This window comes from Pseudophryne corroboree, chromosome 11 (assembly GCF_028390025.1).
Source record: "Pseudophryne corroboree isolate aPseCor3 chromosome 11, aPseCor3.hap2, whole genome shotgun sequence".
Taxonomy (NCBI): domain Eukaryota; kingdom Metazoa; phylum Chordata; class Amphibia; order Anura; family Myobatrachidae; genus Pseudophryne; species Pseudophryne corroboree.
In genome coordinates, this window is record NC_086454.1 from 68,778,053 (window position 1) to 68,796,111 (window position 18,059).

Genomic DNA, 18,059 nt, shown 5'->3' on the forward strand with positions numbered 1-18,059 from the left:
TTTCACGATTACTTTTTAACTGTATGAGTACCAACAATAGACTGACTTTAATTTCCCAGGGATGACTACATTAATAAAAACACCATAATATCTATTACAATAAAGCATATTAACAAGTGACTTGAACAAGATAATGTAAGAATGTAGGGCCTGTATATACAAAATAAAGGAGAAAAAAGCATTATATAACTTACTGTAAGTTTCCAACTGTTTAAAGAATTAATAAAATACTAGTATCAAAAAAATATATATAAATAATAAAAAATATTATACTTTAGACATATAATTTGTCATTATATATAAGGCAGTGCAAGTGGTGCTGTGGCTTAGTTGGTTAAAGTGCCTGTCTAGTAAACAGGAGATCCTGAGTTCATATCTCAGCAGTACCTTTGTTTGATACCTTTTTATCACACCAGTATGTAGTTTTTTGTTGATGCATAACAAAATAAGATGTGTAAAACATTTATCTGCTTTCACTTTGGCACATTTGGTCACCAATGTAAAAAAGTTTAAAGATGCCATCCATGTCAGAAGACGACAAACAACAAAACTTCACCCTATTTCAACATAAGTTAATTTGTAGAAATATGCCTATGTTAAGGTAAATAGATGAATTTTTACAAAATAGCCTTCATCATATTGGGTAAACTGCAAAATTAATTTAGAGTACATTTAAAAGAGAATAAAACAGAAAGTGTTAAAATGTCTGTAAAAAAGTAAGTTTCCCAAGGTACAGTAATTTGAGAGTCAGTTTAGTCATCATAGCTAGAGAATCATTGACATTTAACCCATATTTATTTCCATAACATCCTTAAAATTGTGTTAGGAAAACACTTCTTGATGAAAAGCTAAACTTCTCTTGAAAAAGCATCAATAAAGAATGCTAACCATAATTCTGACTTTTTAAAACAGAGTTCTTAATTTTACTACATGTTTTTGTTTTCTGAATATCAAAAATTAATTGACATTTATTCCCATGTAGCATTACTTACAGAGAAATCAATAAAAGTGCTAAAAAAAATTAGAAAATTATTTTGACAAGATATTTTAAGAATGAAGGTGCTGTAAATCATGAATGAAAAGAGAGAACACAACTTTCTATTTATACTCTAAATTTCCACCGGTTTGAAAAATTGATGAAGCAATAGTTATAAGAATATCAAAAATTGTTACCAAATAGCATATCTTAGATATATCATTTTTCTTTGTGAAGGTTTAGGGCATAATGTGGTGCTGTGGCTTAGTTGGTTAAAGCGCCTGTCTAGTAAACAGGAGATCCTGAGTTCAAATCTCAGCAGCGCCTTTCATTTATTTTCATCAACTCAGAACATAGTTTGTTGATAATTCATCACAAAAAGACATGTGAATGCTTCAGCAGCCTTTACCCTTTCTCACATGTTCAGTAATATGTACCACATTTCTAGATACAGTCCAAATCAGAAAACACAAAGAAAGGCAATATTCCCCTTTTTTAATATCAGTTATTTTGTAGAAGTAAATTGATGCCAAGGTAACTAGAAAAGAATTCCAGAAATTGCCAATCATCATTTCTGAGCAATCTCCAGGAACAATATGGTGTCCAGTCAGAGGAAATGTTTAAACAAAAGTCAGTAACAATGTGAGTTTCTCAAGATAAATTGATAGACAATTTAGTCATCAGAGTTTGGGGAGCAATAGAAAATAATGGATTATTTGTTACTTAACATAAACAATATTGTGTTAGGAAAGCAATTGCAAAAATAAATCTTTCCATTTATTGAGCAAGCTTCCAGATAAAATGTTAACAATAATTCTATCATTGAGATCTCATGTTTTCATTTCACAATTACTTTTTAACTGTATGAGTACCAACAATAGACTGACTTTAATTTCCCAGGGATGACTACATTAATAAAAACACCATAATATCTATTACAATAAAGCATATTAACAAGTGACTTGAACAAGATAATGTAAGAATGTAGGGCCTATATATACAAAATAAAGGAGAAAAAAAGCATTATATAACTTACTGTAAGTTTCCAACTGTTTAAAGAATTAATAAAATACTAGTATCAAAAAAATATATATAAATAATAAAAAATATTATACTTTAGACATATAATTTGTCATTATATATAAGGCAGTGCAAGTGGTGCTGTGGCTTAGTTGGTTAAAGTGCCTGTCTAGTAAACAGGAGATCTTGAGTTCATATCTCAGCAGTACCTTTGTTTGATACCTTTTTATCACACCAGTATGTAGTTTTTTGTTGATGCATAACAAAATAAGATGTGTAAAACATTTATCTGCTTTCACTTTGGCACATTTGGTCACCAATGTAAAAAAGTTTAAAGATGCCATCCATGTCAGAAGACGACAAACAACAAAACTTCACCCTATTTCAACATAAGTTAATTTGTAGAAATATGCCTATGTTAAGGTAAATAGATGAATTTTTACAAAATAGCCTTCATCATATTGGGTAAACTGCAAAATTAATTTAGAGTACATTTAAAAGAGAATAAAACAGAAAGTGTTAAAATGTCTGTAAAAAAGTAAGTTTCCCAAGGTACAGTAATTTGAGAGTCAGTTTAGTCATCATAGCTAGAGAATCATTGACATTTAACCCATATTTATTTCCATAACATCCTTAAAATTGTGTTAGGAAAACACTTCTTGATGAAAAGCTAAACTTCTCTTGAAAAAGCATCAATAAAGAATGCTAACCATAATTCTGACTTTTTAAAACAGAGTTCTTAATTTTACTACATGTTTTTGTTTTCTGAATATCAAAAATTAATTGACATTTATTCCCATGTAGCATTACTTACAGAGAAATCAATAAAAGTGCTAAAAAAAATTAGAAAATTACTTTGACAAGATATTTTAAGAATGAAGGTGCTGTAAATCATGAATGAAAAGAGAGAACACAACTTTCTATTTATACTCTAAATTTCCACCGGTTTGAAAAATTGATGAAGCAATAGTTATAAGAATATCAAAAATTGTTACCAAATAGCATATCTTAGATATATCATTTTTCTTTGTGAAGCTTTAGGGCATAATGTGGTGCTGTGGCTTAGTTGGTTAAAGCGCCTGTCTAGTAAACAGGAGATCCTGAGTTCAAATCTCAGCAGCGCCTTTCATTTATTTTCATCAACTCAGAACATAGTTTGTTGATAATTCATCACAAAAAGACATGTGAATGCTTCAGCAGCCTTTACCCTTTCTCACATGTTCAGTAATATGTACCACATTTCTAGATACAGTCCAAATCAGAAAACACAAAAAAAGGCAATATTCCCCTTTTTTAATATCAGTTATTTTGTAGAAGTAAATTGATGCCAAGGTAATGAGAAAAGAATTCCAGAAATTGCCAATCATCATTTCTGAGCAATCTCCAGGAACAATATGGTGTCCAGTCAGAGGAAATGTTTAAACAAAAGTCAGTAACAATGTGAGTTTCTCAAGATAAATTGATAGACAATTTAGTCATCAGAGTTTGGGGAGCAATAGAAAATAATGGATTATTTGTTACTTAACATAAACAATATTGTGTTAGGAAAGCAATTGCAAAAATAAATCTTTCCATTTATTGAGCAAGCTTCCAGATAAAATGTTAACAATAATTCTATCATTGAGATCTCATGTTTTCATTTCACAATTACTTTTTAACTGTATGAGTACCAACAATAGACTGACTTTAATTTCCCAGGGATGACTACATTAATAAAAACACCATAATATCTATTACAATAAAGCATATTAACAAGTGACTTGAACAAGATAATGTAAGAATGTAGGGCCTATATATACAAAATAAAGGAGAAAAAAAGCATTATATAACTTACTGTAAGTTTCCAACTGTTTAAAGAATTAATAAAATACTAGTATCAAAAAAATATATATAAATAATAAAAAATATTATACTTTAGACATATAATTTGTCATTATATATAAGGCAGTGCAAGTGGTGCTGTGGCTTAGTTGGTTAAAGTGCCTGTCTAGTAAACAGGAGATCTTGAGTTCATATCTCAGCAGTACCTTTATTTGATACCTTTTTATCACACCAGTATGTAGTTTTTTGTTGATGCATAACAAAATAAGATGTGTAAAACATTTATCTGCTTTCACTTTGGCACATTTGGTCACCAATGTAAAAAAGTTTAAAGATGCCATCCATGTCAGAAGACGACAAACAACAAAACTTCACCCTATTTCAACATAAGTTAATTTGTAGAAATATGCCTATGTTAAGGTAAATAGATGAATTTTTACAAAATAGCCTTCATCATATTGGGTAAACTGCAAAATTAATTTAGAGTACATTTAAAAGAGAATAAAACAGAAAGTGTTAAAATGTCTGTAAAAAAGTAAGTTTCCCAAGGTACAGTAATTTGAGAGTCAGTTTAGTCATCATAGCTAGAGAATCATTGACATTTAACCCATATTTATTTCCATAACATCCTTAAAATTGTGTTAGGAAAACACTTCTTGATGAAAAGCTAAACTTCTCTTGAAAAAGCATCAATAAAGAATGCTAACCATAATTCTGACTTTTTAAAACAGAGTTCTTAATTTTACTACATGTTTTTGTTTTCTGAATATCAAAAATTAATTGACATTTATTCCCATGTAGCATTACTTACAGAGAAATCAATAAAAGTGCTAAAAAAAATTAGAAAATTACTTTGACAAGATATTTTAAGAATGAAGGTGCTGTAAATCATGAATGAAAAGAGAGAACACAACTTTCTATTTATACTCTAAATTTCCACCGGTTTGAAAAATTGATGAAGCAATAGTTATAAAAATATCAAAAATTGTTACCAAATAGCATATCTTAGATATATCATTTTTCTTTGTGAAGCTTTAGGGCATAATGTGGTGCTGTGGCTTAGTTGGTTAAAGCGCCTGTCTAGTAAACAGGAGATCCTGAGTTCAAATCTCAGCAGCGCCTTTCATTTATTTTCATCAACTCAGAACATAGTTTGTTGATAATTCATCACAAAAAGACATGTGAATGCTTCAGCAGCCTTTACCCTTTCTCACATGTTCAGTAATATGTACCACATTTCTAGATACAGTCCAAATCAGAAAACACAAAAAAAGGCAATATTCTCCTTTTTTAATATCAGTTATTTTGTAGATGTAAATTGATGCCAAGGTAACTAGAAAATAATTCCAGAAATTGCCAATCATCATGTCTGAGCAATCTCCAGGAACAATATGGTGTCCAGTCAGAGGAAATGTTTAAACAAAAGTCAGTAACAATGTGAGTTTCTCAAGATAAATTGAAAGACAATTTAGTCATCAGAGTTTGGGGAGCAATAGAAAATAATGGATTATTTGTTACTTAACATAAACAATATTGTGTTAGGAAAGCAATTGCAAAAATAAATCTTTCCATTTATTGAGCAAGCTTGCAGATAAAATGTTAACAATAATTCTATCATTGAGATCTCATGTTTTCATTTCACGATTACTTTTTAACTGTATGAGTACCAACAATAGACTGACTTTAATTTCCCAGGGATGACTACATTAATAAAAACGCCATAATATCTATTACAATAAAGCATATTAACAAGTGACTTGAACAAGATATTGTAAGAATGTAGGGCCTGTATATACAAAATAAAGGAGAAAAAAGCATTATATAACTTACTGTAAGTTTCCAACTGTTTAAAGAATTAATAAAATACTAGTATCAATAAAATATATATAAATAACAAAAAATATTATACTTTAGACATATAATGTGTCATTATATATAAGGCAGTGCAAGTGGTGCTGTGGCTTAGTTGGTTAAAGTGCCTGTCTAGTAAACAGGAGATCCTGAGTTCACATCTCAGCAGTACCTTTGTTTGATACCTTTTTATCACACCAGTATGTAGTTTTTTGTTGATGCATAACAAAATAAGATGTGTAAAACCTTTATCTGCTTTCACTTTGGCACATTTGGTCACCAATTTAAAAAAGTTTAAAGATGCCATCCATGTCAGAAGACTACAAACAACAAAACTTCACCCTATTTCAACATAAGTAAATTTGTAGAAATATGCCTATGTTAAGGTAAATAGATGAATTTTTACAAAATAGCCTTCATCATATTGGGTAAACTGCAAAATTAATTTAGAGTACATTTAAAAGAGAATATAACAGAAAGTGTTAAAATGTCTGTAAAAAAGTAAGTTTCCCAAGGTACAGTAATTTGAGAGTCAGTTTAGTCATCATAGCTAGAGAATCATTGACATTTAACCCATATTTATTTCCATAACATCCTTAAAATTGTGTTAGGAAAACACTTCTTGATGAAAAGCTAAACTTCTCTTGAAAAAGCATCAATAAAGAATGCTAACCATAATTCTGACTTTTTAAAACAGAGTTCTTAATTTTACTACATGTTTTTGTTTTCTGAATATCAAAAATTAATTGACATTTATTCCCATGTAGCATTACTTACAGAGAAATCAATAAAAGTGCTAAAAAAAATTAGAAAATTACTTTGACAAGATATTTTAAGAATGAAGGTGCTGTAAATCATGAATGAAAAGAGTGAACACAACTTTCTATTTATACTCTAAATTTCCACCGGTTTGAAAAATTGATGAAGCAATAGTTATAAGAATATCAAAAATTGTTACCAAATAGCATATCTTAGATATATCATTTTTCTTTGTGAAGCTTTAGGGCATCATGTGGTGCTGTGGCTTAGTTGGTTAAAGCGCCTGTCTAGTAAACAGGAGATCCTGAGTTCAAATCTCAGCAGCGCCTTTCATTTATTTTCATCAACTCAGAACATAGTTTGTTGATAATTCATCACAAAAAGACATGTGAATGCTTCAGCAGCCTTTACCCTTTCTCACATGTTCAGTAATATGTACCACATTTCTAGATACAGTCCAAATCAGAAAACACAAAAAAAGGCAATATTCCCCTTTTTTAATATCAGTTAATTTGTAGAAGTAAATTGATGCCAAGGTAACTAGAAAAGAATTCCAGAAATTGCCAATCATCATTTCTGAGCAATCTCCAGGAACAATATGGTGTCCAGTCAGAGGAAATGTTTAAACAAAAGTCAGTAACAATGTGAGTTTCTCAAGATAAATTGATAGACAATTTAGTCATCAGAGTTTGGGGAGCAATAGAAAATAATGGATTATTTGTTACTTAACATAAACAATATTGTGTTAGGAAAGCAATTGCAAAAATAAATCTTTCCATTTATTGAGCAAGCTTCCAGATAAAATGTTAACAATAATTCTATCATTGAGATCTCATGTTTTCATTTCACAATTACTTTTTAACTGTATGAGTACCAACAATAGACTGACTTTAATTTCCCAGGGATGACTACATTAATAAAAACACCATAATATCTATTACAATAAAGCATATTAACAAGTGACTTGAACAAGATAATGTAAGAATGTAGGGCCTGTATATACAAAATAAAGGAGAAAAAAGCATTATATAACTTACTGTAAGTTTCCAACTGTTTAAAGAATTAATAAAATACTAGTATCAAAAAAATATATATAAATAATAAAAAATATTATACTTTAGACCACAGGTTCTCAAACTCGATCCTCAGGACCCCACACGGTTCATGTTTTGCAGGTCACCTGTAGATTTTTAAAATGTGACAGTTGGTGATACACAGTGCAGCTGCTGGGTGACATGGAAAACGTGAACCGTGTGGGGTCCTGAGGACCGAGTTTGAGAACCACTGCTTTAGACATATAATTTGTCATTATATATAAGGCAGTGCAAGTGGTGCTGTGGCTTAGTTGGTTAAAGTGCCTGTCTAGTAAACAGGAGATCCTGAGTTCATATCTCAGCAGTACCTTTGTTTGATACCTTTTTATCACACCAGTATGTAGTTTTTTGTTGATGCATAACAAAATAAGATGTGTAAAACATTTATCTGCTTTCACTTTGGCACATTTGGTCACCAATGTAAAAAAGTTTAAAGATGCCATCCATGTCAGAAGACGACAAACAACAAAACTTCACCCTATTTCAACATAAGTTAATTTGTAGAAATATGCCTATGTTAAGGTAAATAGATGAATTTTTACAAAATAGCCTTCATCATATTGGGTAAACTGCAAAATTAATTTAGAGTACATTTAAAAGAGAATAAAACAGAAAGTGTTAAAATGTCTGTAAAAAAGTAAGTTTCCCAAGGTACAGTAATTTGAGAGTCAGTTTAGTCATCATAGCTAGAGAATCATTGACATTTAACCCATATTTATTTCCATAACATCCTTAAAATTGTGTTAGGAAAACACTTCTTGATGAAAAGCTAAACTTCTCTTGAAAAAGCATCAATAAAGAATGCTAACCATAATTCTGACTTTTTAAAACAGAGTTCTTAATTTTACTACATGTTTTTGTTTTCTGAATATCAAAAATTAATTGACATTTATTCCCATGTAGCATTACTTACAGAGAAATCAATAAAAGTGCTAAAAAAAATTAGAAAATTACTTTGACAAGATATTTTAAGAATGAAGGTGCTGTAAATCATGAATGAAAAGAGAGAACACAACTTTCTATTTATACTCTAAATTTCCACCGGTTTGAAAAATTGATGAAGCAATAGTTATAAGAATATCAAAAATTGTTACCAAATAGCATATCTTAGATATATAATTTTTCTTTGTGAAGCTCTAGGGCATCATGTGGTGCTGTGGCTTAGTTGGTTAAAGCGCCTGTCTAGTAAACAGGAGATCCTGAGTTCAAATCTCAGCAGTGCCTTTCATTTATTTTCATCAACTCAGAACATAGTTTGTTGATAATTCATCACAAAAAGACATGTGAATGCTTCAGCAGCCTTTACCCTTTCTCACATGTTCAGTAATATGTACCACATTTCTAGATACAGTCCAAATCAGAAAACACAAAAAAAAATGCAATATTCCCCTTTTTTTAATATCAGTTATTTTGTAGAAGTAAATTGATGCCAAGGTAACTAGAAAAGAATTCCAGAAATTGCCAATCATTATTTCTGAGCAATCTCCAGGAACAATAGTGGTGTCCAGTCAGAGGAAATGTTTAAACAAAAGTCAGTAACAATGTGAGTTTCTCAAGATAAATTGATAGACAATTTAGTCATCAGAGTTTGGGGAGCAATAGAAAATAATGGATTATTTGTTACTTAACATAAACAATATTGTGTTAGGAAAGCAATTCCAGAAATAAATCTTTCCATTTATTGAGCAAGCTTCCAGATAAAATGTTAACAATAATTCTATCATTGAGATCTCATGTTTTCATTACACGATTACTTTTTAACTGTATGACTACCAACAATAGACTGACTTTAATTTCCCAGGGATGACTACATTAATAAGAACGCCATAATATCTATTACAATAAAGCATATTAACAAGTGACTTGAACAAACATTGTAAGAATGTAGGGCCTGTATATACAAAATAAAGGAGAAAAAAGCATTATATAACTTACTGTAAGTTTCCAACTGTTTAAAGAATTAATAAAATACTAGTTTCAAAAAAATATATAAAAATAATAAAAAATATTATACTTTAGACATATAATTTGTCATAATATGTAAGGCAGTGCAAGTGGTGCTGTGCCTTAGTTGGTTAAAGTGCCTGTCTAGTAAATAGGAGATCCTGAGTTCATATCTCAGCAGTACCTTTGCTTGATACCTTTTTATCACACCAGTATGTAGTTTTTTGTTGATGGATAACAAAATAGTATGTGTAAAACCTTTATCTGCTTTCACTTTGGCACATTTGGTCACCAATGTAAAAAAGTTTAAAGATGCCATCCATGTCAGAAGACGACAAACAACAAAACTTCACCCTATTTCAACATAAGTTAATTTGTAGAAATATGCCTATGTTAAGGTAAATAGATGAATTTTTACAAAATAGCCTTCATCATATTGGGTAAACTGCAAAATTAATTTAGAGTACATTAAAAAGAGAATAACACAGAAAGTGTTAAAATGTCTGTAAAAAAGTAAGTTTCCCAAGGTACAGTAATTTGAGAGTCAGTTTAGTCATCATAGCTAGAGAATCATTGACATTTAACCCTTATTTATTTCCATAACATCCTGAAAATTGTGTTAGGAAAATACTTCTTGATGAAAAGCTAAACTTCTCTTGAAAAAGCATCAATAAAGAATGCTAACCATAATTCTGACTTTTTAAAACAGAGTTCTTAATTTTACTACATGTTTTTGTTTTCTGAATATCAAAAATTAATTGACATTTATTCCCATGTAGCATTACTTACAGAGAAATCAATAAAAGTGCTAAAAAAAATTAGAAAATTACTTTGACAAGATATTTTAAGAATGAAGGTGCTGTAAATCATGAATGAAAAGAGAGAACACAACTTTCTATTTATACTCTAAATTTCCACCGGTTTGAAAAATTGATGAAGCAATAGTTATAAGAATATCAAAAATTGTTACCAAATAGCATATCTTAGATATATAATTTTTCTTTGTGAAGCTCTAGGACATCATGTGGTGCTGTGGCTTAGTTGGTTAAAGCGCCTGTCTAGTAAACAGGAGATCCTGAGATCAAATCTCAGCAGCGCCTTTCATTTAGTTTCATCAACTCAGAACATAGTTTGTTGATAATTCATCACAAAAAGACATGTGAATGCTTCAGCAGCCTTTACCCTTTCTCACTTGTTCAGTAATATGTACCACATTTCTAGATACAGTCCAAATCAGAAAACACAAAAAAAGGCAATATTCCCCTTTTTTAATATCAGTTATTTTGTAGAAGTAAATTGATGCCAAGGTAACTAGAAAAGAATTCCAGAAATTGCCAATCATCGTGTCTGAGCAATCTCCAGGAACAATATGGTGTCCAGTCAGAGGAAATGTTTAAACAAAAGTCAGTAACAATGTGAGTTTCTCAAGATAAATTGATAGACAATTTAGTCATCAGAGTTTGGGGAGCAATAGAAAATAATGGATTATTTGTTACTTAACATAAACAATATTGTGTTAGGAAAGCAATTCCAGAAATAAATCTTTCCATTTATTGAGCAAGCTTCCAGATAAAATGTTAACAATAATTCTATCATTGAGATCTCATGTTTTCATTACACGATTACTTTTTAACTGTATGACTATCAACAATAGACTGACTTTAATTTCACAGGGATGACTACATTAATAAGAACGCCATAATATCTATTACAATAAAGCACATTAACAAGTGACTTGAACAAACATTGTAAGAATGTAGGGCCTGTATATACAAAATAAAGGAGAAAAAAGCATTATATAACTTACTGTAAGTTTCCAACTGTTTAAAGAATTAATAAAATACTAGTTTCAAAAAAATATATAAAAATAATAAAAAATATTATACTTTAGACATATAATTTGTCATTATATGTAAGGCAGTGCAAGTGGTGCTGTGGCTTAGTTGGTTAAAGTGCCTGTCTAGTAAACAGGAGATCCTGAGTTCATATCTCAGCAGTACCTTTGCTTCATACCTTTTTATCACACCAGTATGTAGTTTTTTGTTGATGGATAACAAAATAAGATGTGTAAAACCTTTATCTGCTTTCACTTTGGCACATTTGGTCACCAATGTAAAAAAGTTTAAAGATGCCATCCATGTCAGAAGACGACAAACAACAAAACTTCACCCTATTTCAACATAAGTTAATTTGTAGAAATATGCCTATGTTAAGGTAAATAGATTAATTTTTACAAAATAGCCTTCATCATATTGGGTAAACTGCAAAATTAATTTAGAGTACATTAAAAAGAGAATAACACAGAAAGTGTTAAAATGTCTGTAAAAAAGTAAGTTTCCCAAGGTACAGTAATTTGAGAGTCAGTTTAGTCATCATAGCTAGAGAATCATTGACATTTAACCCATATTTATTTCCATAACATCCTTAAAATTGTGTTAGGAAAATACTTCTTGATAAAAAGCTAAACTTCTATTGAAAAAGCATCAATAAAGAATGCTAACCATAATTCTGACTTTTTAAAACAGAGTTCTTAATTTTACTACATGTTTTTGTTTTCTGAATATCAAAAATGAATTGACATTTATTCCCATGTAGCATTACTTACAGAGAAATCAATAAAAGTGCTAAAAAAAATTAGAAAATTACTTTGACAAGATATTTTAAGAATGAAGGTGCTGTAAATCATGAATGAAAAGAGAGAACACAACTTTCTATTTATACTCTAAATTTCCACCGGTTTGAAAAATTGATGAAGCAATAGTTATAAGAATATCAAAAATTGTTACCAAATAGCATATCTTAGATATATAATTTTTCTTTGTGAAGCTCTAGGGCATCATGTGGTGCTGTGGCTTAGTTGGTTAAAGCGCCTGTCTAGTAAACAGGAGATCCTGAGTTCAAATCTCAGCAGTGCCTTTCATTTATTTTCATCAACTCAGAACATAGTTTGTTGATAATTCATCACAAAAAGACATGTGAATGCTTCAGCAGCCTTTACCCTTTCTCACATGTTCAGTAATATGTACCACATTTCTAGATACAGTCCAAATCAGAAAACACAAAAAAAAATGAAATATTCCCCTTTTTTTAATATCAGTTATTTTGTAGAAGTAAATTGATGCCAAGGTAACTAGAAAAGAATTCCAGAAATTGCCAATCATCATTTCTGAGCAATCTCCAGGAACAATAGTGGTGTCCAGTCAGAGGAAATGTTTAAACAAAAGTCAGTAACAATGTGAGTTTCTCAAGATAAATTGATAGACAATTTAGTCATCAGAGTTTGGGGAGCAATAGAAAATAATGGATTATTTGTTACTTAACATAAACAATATTGTGTTAGGAAAGCAATTCCAGAAATAAATCTTTCCATTTATTGAGCAAGCTTCCAGATAAAATGTTAACAATAATTCTATCATTGAGATCTCATGTTTTCATTACACGATTACTTTTTAACTGTATGACTATCAACAATAGACTGACTTTAATTTCACAGGGATGACTACATTAATAAGAACGCCATAATATCTATTACAATAAAGCACATTAACAAGTGACTTGAACAAACATTGTAAGAATGTAGGGCCTGTATATACAAAATAAAGGAGAAAAAAGCATTATATAACTTACTGTAAGTTTCCAACTGTTTAAAGAATTAATAAAATACTAGTTTCAAAAAAATATATAAAAATAATAAAAAATATTATACTTTAGACATATAATTTGTCATTATATGTAAGGCAGTGCAAGTGGTGCTGTGGCTTAGTTGGTTAAAGTGCCTGTCTAGTAAACAGGAGATCCTGAGTTCATATCTCAGCAGTACCTTTGCTTCATACCTTTTTATCACACCAGTATGTAGTTTTTTGTTGATGGATAACAAAATAAGATGTGTAAAACCTTTATCTGCTTTCACTTTGGCACATTTGGTCACCAATGTAAAAAAGTTTAAAGATGCCATCCATGTCAGAAGACGACAAACAACAAAACTTCACCCTATTTCAACATAAGTTAATTTGTAGAAATATGCCTATGTTAAGGTAAATAGATTAATTTTTACAAAATAGCCTTCATCATATTGGGTAAACTGCAAAATTAATTTAGAGTACATTAAAAAGAGAATAACACAGAAAGTGTTAAAATGTCTGTAAAAAAGTAAGTTTCCCAAGGTACAGTAATTTGAGAGTCAGTTTAGTCATCATAGCTAGAGAATCATTGACATTTAACCCATATTTATTTCCATAACATCCTTAAAATTGTGTTAGGAAAATACTTCTTGATAAAAAGCTAAACTTCTATTGAAAAAGCATCAATAAAGAATGCTAACCATAATTCTGACTTTTTAAAACAGAGTTCTTAATTTTACTACATGTTTTTGTTTTCTGAATATCAAAAATGAATTGACATTTATTCCCATGTAGCATTACTTACAGAGAAATCAATTAAAGTGCTAAAAAAAATTAGAAAATTACTTTGACAAGATATTTTAAGAATGAAGGTGCTGTAAATCATGAATGAAAAGAGAGAACACAACTTTCTATTTATACTCTAAATTTCCACCGGTTTGAAAAATTGATGAAGCAATAGTTATAAGAATATCAAAAATTGTTACCAAATAGCATATCTTAGATATATAATTTTTCTTTGTGAAGCTCTAGGGCATCATGTGGTGCTGTGGCTTAGTTGGTTAAAGCGCCTGTCTAGTAAACAGGAGATCCTGAGTTCAAATCTCAGCAGTGCCTTTCATTTATTTTCATCAACTCAGAACATAGTTTGTTGATAATTCATCACAAAAAGACATGTGAATGCTTCAGCAGCCTTTACCCTTTCTCACATGTTCAGTAATATGTACCACATTTCTAGATACAGTCCAAATCAGAAAACACAAAAAAAAAAATGAAATATTCCCCTTTTTTTAATATCAGTTATTTTGTAGAAGTAAATTGATGCCAAGGTAACTAGAAAAGAATTCCAGAAATTGCCAATCATCATTTCTGAGCAATCTCCAGGAACAATAGTGGTGTCCAGTCAGAGGAAATGTTTAAACAAAAGTCAGTAACAATGTGAGTTTCTCAAGATAAATTGATAGACAATTTAGTCATCAGAGTTTGGGGAGCAATAGAAAATAATGGATTATTTGTTACTTAACATAAACAATATTGTGTTAGGAAAGCAATTCCAGAAATAAATCTTTCCATTTATTGAGCAAGCTTCCAGATAAAATGTTAACAATAATTCTATCATTGAGATCTCATGTTTTCATTACACGATTACTTTTTAACTGTATGACTACCAACAATAGACTGACTTTAATTTCCCAGGGATGACTACATTAATAAGAACGCCATAATATCTATTACAATAAAGCATATTAACAAGTGACTTGAACAAACATTGTAAGAATGTAGGGCCTGTATATACAAAATAAAGGAGAAAAAAGCATTATATAACTTACTGTAAGTTTCCAACTGTTTAAAGAATTAATAAAATACTAGTTTCAAAAAAATATATAAAAATAATAAAAAATATTATACTTTAGACATATAATTTGTCATAATATGTAAGGCAGTGCAAGTGGTGCTGTGGCTTAGTTGGTTAAAGTGCCTGTCTAGTAAATAGGAGATCCTGAGTTCATATCTCAGCAGTACCTTTGCTTGATACCTTTTTATCACACCAGTATGTAGTTTTTTGTTGATGGATAACAAAATAATATGTGTAAAACCTTTATCTGCTTTCACTTTGGCACATTTGGTCACCAATGTAAAAAAGTTTAAAGATGCCATCCATGTCAGAAGACGACAAACAACAAAACTTCACCCTATTTCAACATAAGTTAATTTGTAGAAATATGCCTATGTTAAGGTAAATAGATGAATTTTTACAAAATAGCCTTCATCATATTGGGTAAACTGCAAAATTAATTTAGAGTACATTAAAAAGAGAATAACACAGAAAGTGTTAAAATGTCTGTAAAAAAGTAAGTTTCCCAAGGTACAGTAATTTGAGAGTCAGTTTAGTCATCATAGCTAGAGAATCATTGACATTTAACCCTTATTTATTTCCATAACATCCTGAAAATTGTGTTAGGAAAATACTTCTTGATGAAAAGCTAAACTTCTCTTGAAAAAGCATCAATAAAGAATGCTAACCATAATTCTGACTTTTTAAAACAGAGTTCTTAATTTTACTACATGTTTTTGTTTTCTGAATATCAAAAATTAATTGACATTTATTCCCATGTAGCATTACTTACAGAGAAATCAATAAAAGTGCTAAAAAAAATTAGAAAATTACTTTGACAAGATATTTTAAGAATGAAGGTGCTGTAAATCATGAATGAAAAGAGAGAACACAACTTTCTATTTATACTCTAAATTTCCACCGGTTTGAAAAATTGATGAAGCAATAGTTATAAGAATATCAAAAATTGTTACCAAATAGCATATCTTAGATATATAATTTTTCTTTGTGAAGCTCTAGGGCATCATGTGGTGCTGTGGCTTAGTTGGTTAAAGCGCCTGTCTAGTAAACAGGAGATCCTGAGATCAAATCTCAGCAGCGCCTTTCATTTATTTTCATCAACTCAGAACATAGTTTGTTGATAATTCATCACAAAAAGACATGTGAATGCTTCAGCAGCCTTTACCCTTTCTCACTTGTTCAGTAATATGTACCACATTTCTAGATACAGTCCAAATCAGAAAACACAAAAAAAGGCAATATTCCCCTTTTTTAATATCAGTTATTTTGTAGAAGTAAATTGATGCCAAGGTAACTAGAAAAGAATTCCAGAAATTGCCAATCATCGTGTCTGAGCAATCTCCAGGAACAATATGGTGTCCAGTCAGAGGAAATGTTTAAACAAAAGTCAGTAACAATGTGAGTTTCTCAAGATAAATTGATAGACAATTTAGTCATCAGAGTTTGGGGAGCAATAGAAAATAATGGATTATTTGTTACTTAACATAAACAATATTGTGTTAGGAAAGCAATTCCAGAAATAAATCTTTCCATTTATTGAGCAAGCTTCCAGATAAAATGTTAACAATAATTCTATCATTGAGATCTCATGTTTTCATTACACGATTACTTTTTAACTGTATGACTATCAACAATAGACTGACTTTAATTTCACAGGGATGACTACATTAATAAGAACGCCATAATATCTATTACAATAAAGCACATTAACAAGTGACTTGAACAAACATTGTAAGAATGTAGGGCCTGTATATACAAAATAAAGGAGAAAAAAGCATTATATAACTTACTGTAAGTTTCCAACTGTTTAAAGAATTAATAAAATACTAGTTTCAAAAAAATATATAAAAATAATAAAAAATATTATACTTTAGACATATAATTTGTCATTATATGTAAGGCAGTGCAAGTGGTGCTGTGGCTTAGTTGGTTAAAGTGCCTGTCTAGTAAACAGGAGATCCTGAGTTCATATCTCAGCAGTACCTTTGCTTCATACCTTTTTATCACACCAGTATGTAGTTTTTTGTTGATGGATAACAAAATAAGATGTGTAAAACCTTTATCTGCTTTCACTTTGGCACATTTGGTCACCAATGTAAAAAAGTTTAAAGATGCCATCCATGTCAGAAGACGACAAACAACAAAACTTCACCCTATTTCAACATAAGTTAATTTGTAGAAATATGCCTATGTTAAGGTAAATAGATTAATTTTTACAAAATAGCCTTCATCATATTGGGTAAACTGCAAAATTAATTTAGAGTACATTAAAAAGAGAATAACACAGAAAGTGTTAAAATGTCTGTAAAAAAGTAAGTTTCCCAAGGTACAGTAATTTGAGAGTCAGTTTAGTCATCATAGCTAGAGAATCATTGACATTTAACCCATATTTATTTCCATAACATCCTTAAAATTGTGTTAGGAAAATACTTCTTGATAAAAAGCTAAACTTCTATTGAAAAAGCATCAATAAAGAATGCTAACCATAATTCTGACTTTTTAAAACAGAGTTCTTAATTTTACTACATGTTTTTGTTTTCTGAATATCAAAAATTAATTGACATTTATTCCCATGTAGCATTACTTACAGAGAAATCAATAAAAGTGCTAAAAAAAATTAGAAAATTACTTTGACAAGATATTTTAAGAATGAAGGTGCTGTAAATCATGAATGAAAAGAGAGAACACAACTTTCTATTTATACTCTAAATTTCCACCGGTTTGAAAAATTGATGAAGCAATAGTTATAAGAATATCAATATATGTTACCAAATAGCATATCTTAGATATATAATTTTTCTTTGTGAAGCTCTAGGGCACAGGTTCTCAAACTCGGTCCTCAGGACCCCACACGGTGCATGTTTTGCAGGTCTCCTCACAGAATCACAAGTGACATAATTAGCTCCACCTGTGGACCTTTTAAAATGTGTCAGTGAGTAATTAATACACCTGTGCACTTGCTGGGTTACCTGCAAAACATGCACCGTGTGGGGTCCTGAGGACCGAGTTTGAGAACCACTGCTCTAGGGCATCATGTGGTGCTGTGGCTTAGTTGGTTAAAGCGCCTGTCTAGTAAATAGGAGATCCTGAGTTCAAATCTCAGCAGCGCCTTTCATTTA

At 30.2% G+C, this 18,059-nt stretch overlaps 19 non-coding genes across 19 annotated transcripts; all 19 read left to right on the plus strand.

Annotated features, from left to right (window-relative positions):
• The first annotated feature begins 315 nt into the window (after window positions 1-315).
• Window positions 316-389, plus strand: TRNAT-AGU (transfer RNA threonine (anticodon AGU)). The gene has a single exon. It is a non-coding gene; the product is annotated as a tRNA-Thr (tRNA).
• Window positions 390-1,229: 840 nt separating this feature from the next.
• Window positions 1,230-1,303, plus strand: TRNAT-AGU (transfer RNA threonine (anticodon AGU)). The gene has a single exon. It is a non-coding gene; the product is annotated as a tRNA-Thr (tRNA).
• Window positions 1,304-2,133: 830 nt separating this feature from the next.
• Window positions 2,134-2,207, plus strand: TRNAT-AGU (transfer RNA threonine (anticodon AGU)). The gene has a single exon. It is a non-coding gene; the product is annotated as a tRNA-Thr (tRNA).
• An 840-nt stretch (window positions 2,208-3,047) lies between these two features.
• TRNAT-AGU (transfer RNA threonine (anticodon AGU)) lies at window positions 3,048-3,121 on the plus strand. Its single transcript has one exon. It is a non-coding gene; the product is annotated as a tRNA-Thr (tRNA).
• An 830-nt stretch (window positions 3,122-3,951) lies between these two features.
• On the plus strand, window positions 3,952-4,025 carry TRNAT-AGU (transfer RNA threonine (anticodon AGU)). Its single transcript has one exon. It is a non-coding gene; the product is annotated as a tRNA-Thr (tRNA).
• Window positions 4,026-4,865: 840 nt separating this feature from the next.
• Window positions 4,866-4,939, plus strand: TRNAT-AGU (transfer RNA threonine (anticodon AGU)). Its single transcript has one exon. It is a non-coding gene; the product is annotated as a tRNA-Thr (tRNA).
• Window positions 4,940-5,768: 829 nt separating this feature from the next.
• TRNAT-AGU (transfer RNA threonine (anticodon AGU)) lies at window positions 5,769-5,842 on the plus strand. Its single transcript has one exon. It is a non-coding gene; the product is annotated as a tRNA-Thr (tRNA).
• Window positions 5,843-6,682: 840 nt separating this feature from the next.
• Window positions 6,683-6,756, plus strand: TRNAT-AGU (transfer RNA threonine (anticodon AGU)). The gene has a single exon. It is a non-coding gene; the product is annotated as a tRNA-Thr (tRNA).
• Window positions 6,757-7,757: 1,001 nt separating this feature from the next.
• Window positions 7,758-7,831, plus strand: TRNAT-AGU (transfer RNA threonine (anticodon AGU)). The gene has a single exon. It is a non-coding gene; the product is annotated as a tRNA-Thr (tRNA).
• Window positions 7,832-8,671: 840 nt separating this feature from the next.
• On the plus strand, window positions 8,672-8,745 carry TRNAT-AGU (transfer RNA threonine (anticodon AGU)). The gene has a single exon. It is a non-coding gene; the product is annotated as a tRNA-Thr (tRNA).
• A 1,746-nt stretch (window positions 8,746-10,491) lies between these two features.
• Window positions 10,492-10,565, plus strand: TRNAT-AGU (transfer RNA threonine (anticodon AGU)). The gene has a single exon. It is a non-coding gene; the product is annotated as a tRNA-Thr (tRNA).
• An 828-nt stretch (window positions 10,566-11,393) lies between these two features.
• Window positions 11,394-11,467, plus strand: TRNAT-AGU (transfer RNA threonine (anticodon AGU)). Its single transcript has one exon. It is a non-coding gene; the product is annotated as a tRNA-Thr (tRNA).
• Window positions 11,468-12,307: 840 nt separating this feature from the next.
• TRNAT-AGU (transfer RNA threonine (anticodon AGU)) lies at window positions 12,308-12,381 on the plus strand. The gene has a single exon. It is a non-coding gene; the product is annotated as a tRNA-Thr (tRNA).
• Window positions 12,382-13,213: 832 nt separating this feature from the next.
• On the plus strand, window positions 13,214-13,287 carry TRNAT-AGU (transfer RNA threonine (anticodon AGU)). Its single transcript has one exon. It is a non-coding gene; the product is annotated as a tRNA-Thr (tRNA).
• Window positions 13,288-14,127: 840 nt separating this feature from the next.
• Window positions 14,128-14,201, plus strand: TRNAT-AGU (transfer RNA threonine (anticodon AGU)). Its single transcript has one exon. It is a non-coding gene; the product is annotated as a tRNA-Thr (tRNA).
• Window positions 14,202-15,035: 834 nt separating this feature from the next.
• TRNAT-AGU (transfer RNA threonine (anticodon AGU)) lies at window positions 15,036-15,109 on the plus strand. The gene has a single exon. It is a non-coding gene; the product is annotated as a tRNA-Thr (tRNA).
• An 840-nt stretch (window positions 15,110-15,949) lies between these two features.
• TRNAT-AGU (transfer RNA threonine (anticodon AGU)) lies at window positions 15,950-16,023 on the plus strand. Its single transcript has one exon. It is a non-coding gene; the product is annotated as a tRNA-Thr (tRNA).
• An 828-nt stretch (window positions 16,024-16,851) lies between these two features.
• TRNAT-AGU (transfer RNA threonine (anticodon AGU)) lies at window positions 16,852-16,925 on the plus strand. Its single transcript has one exon. It is a non-coding gene; the product is annotated as a tRNA-Thr (tRNA).
• Window positions 16,926-17,977: 1,052 nt separating this feature from the next.
• On the plus strand, window positions 17,978-18,051 carry TRNAT-AGU (transfer RNA threonine (anticodon AGU)). The gene has a single exon. It is a non-coding gene; the product is annotated as a tRNA-Thr (tRNA).
• The last annotated feature ends 8 nt before the right edge of the window (window positions 18,052-18,059 follow it).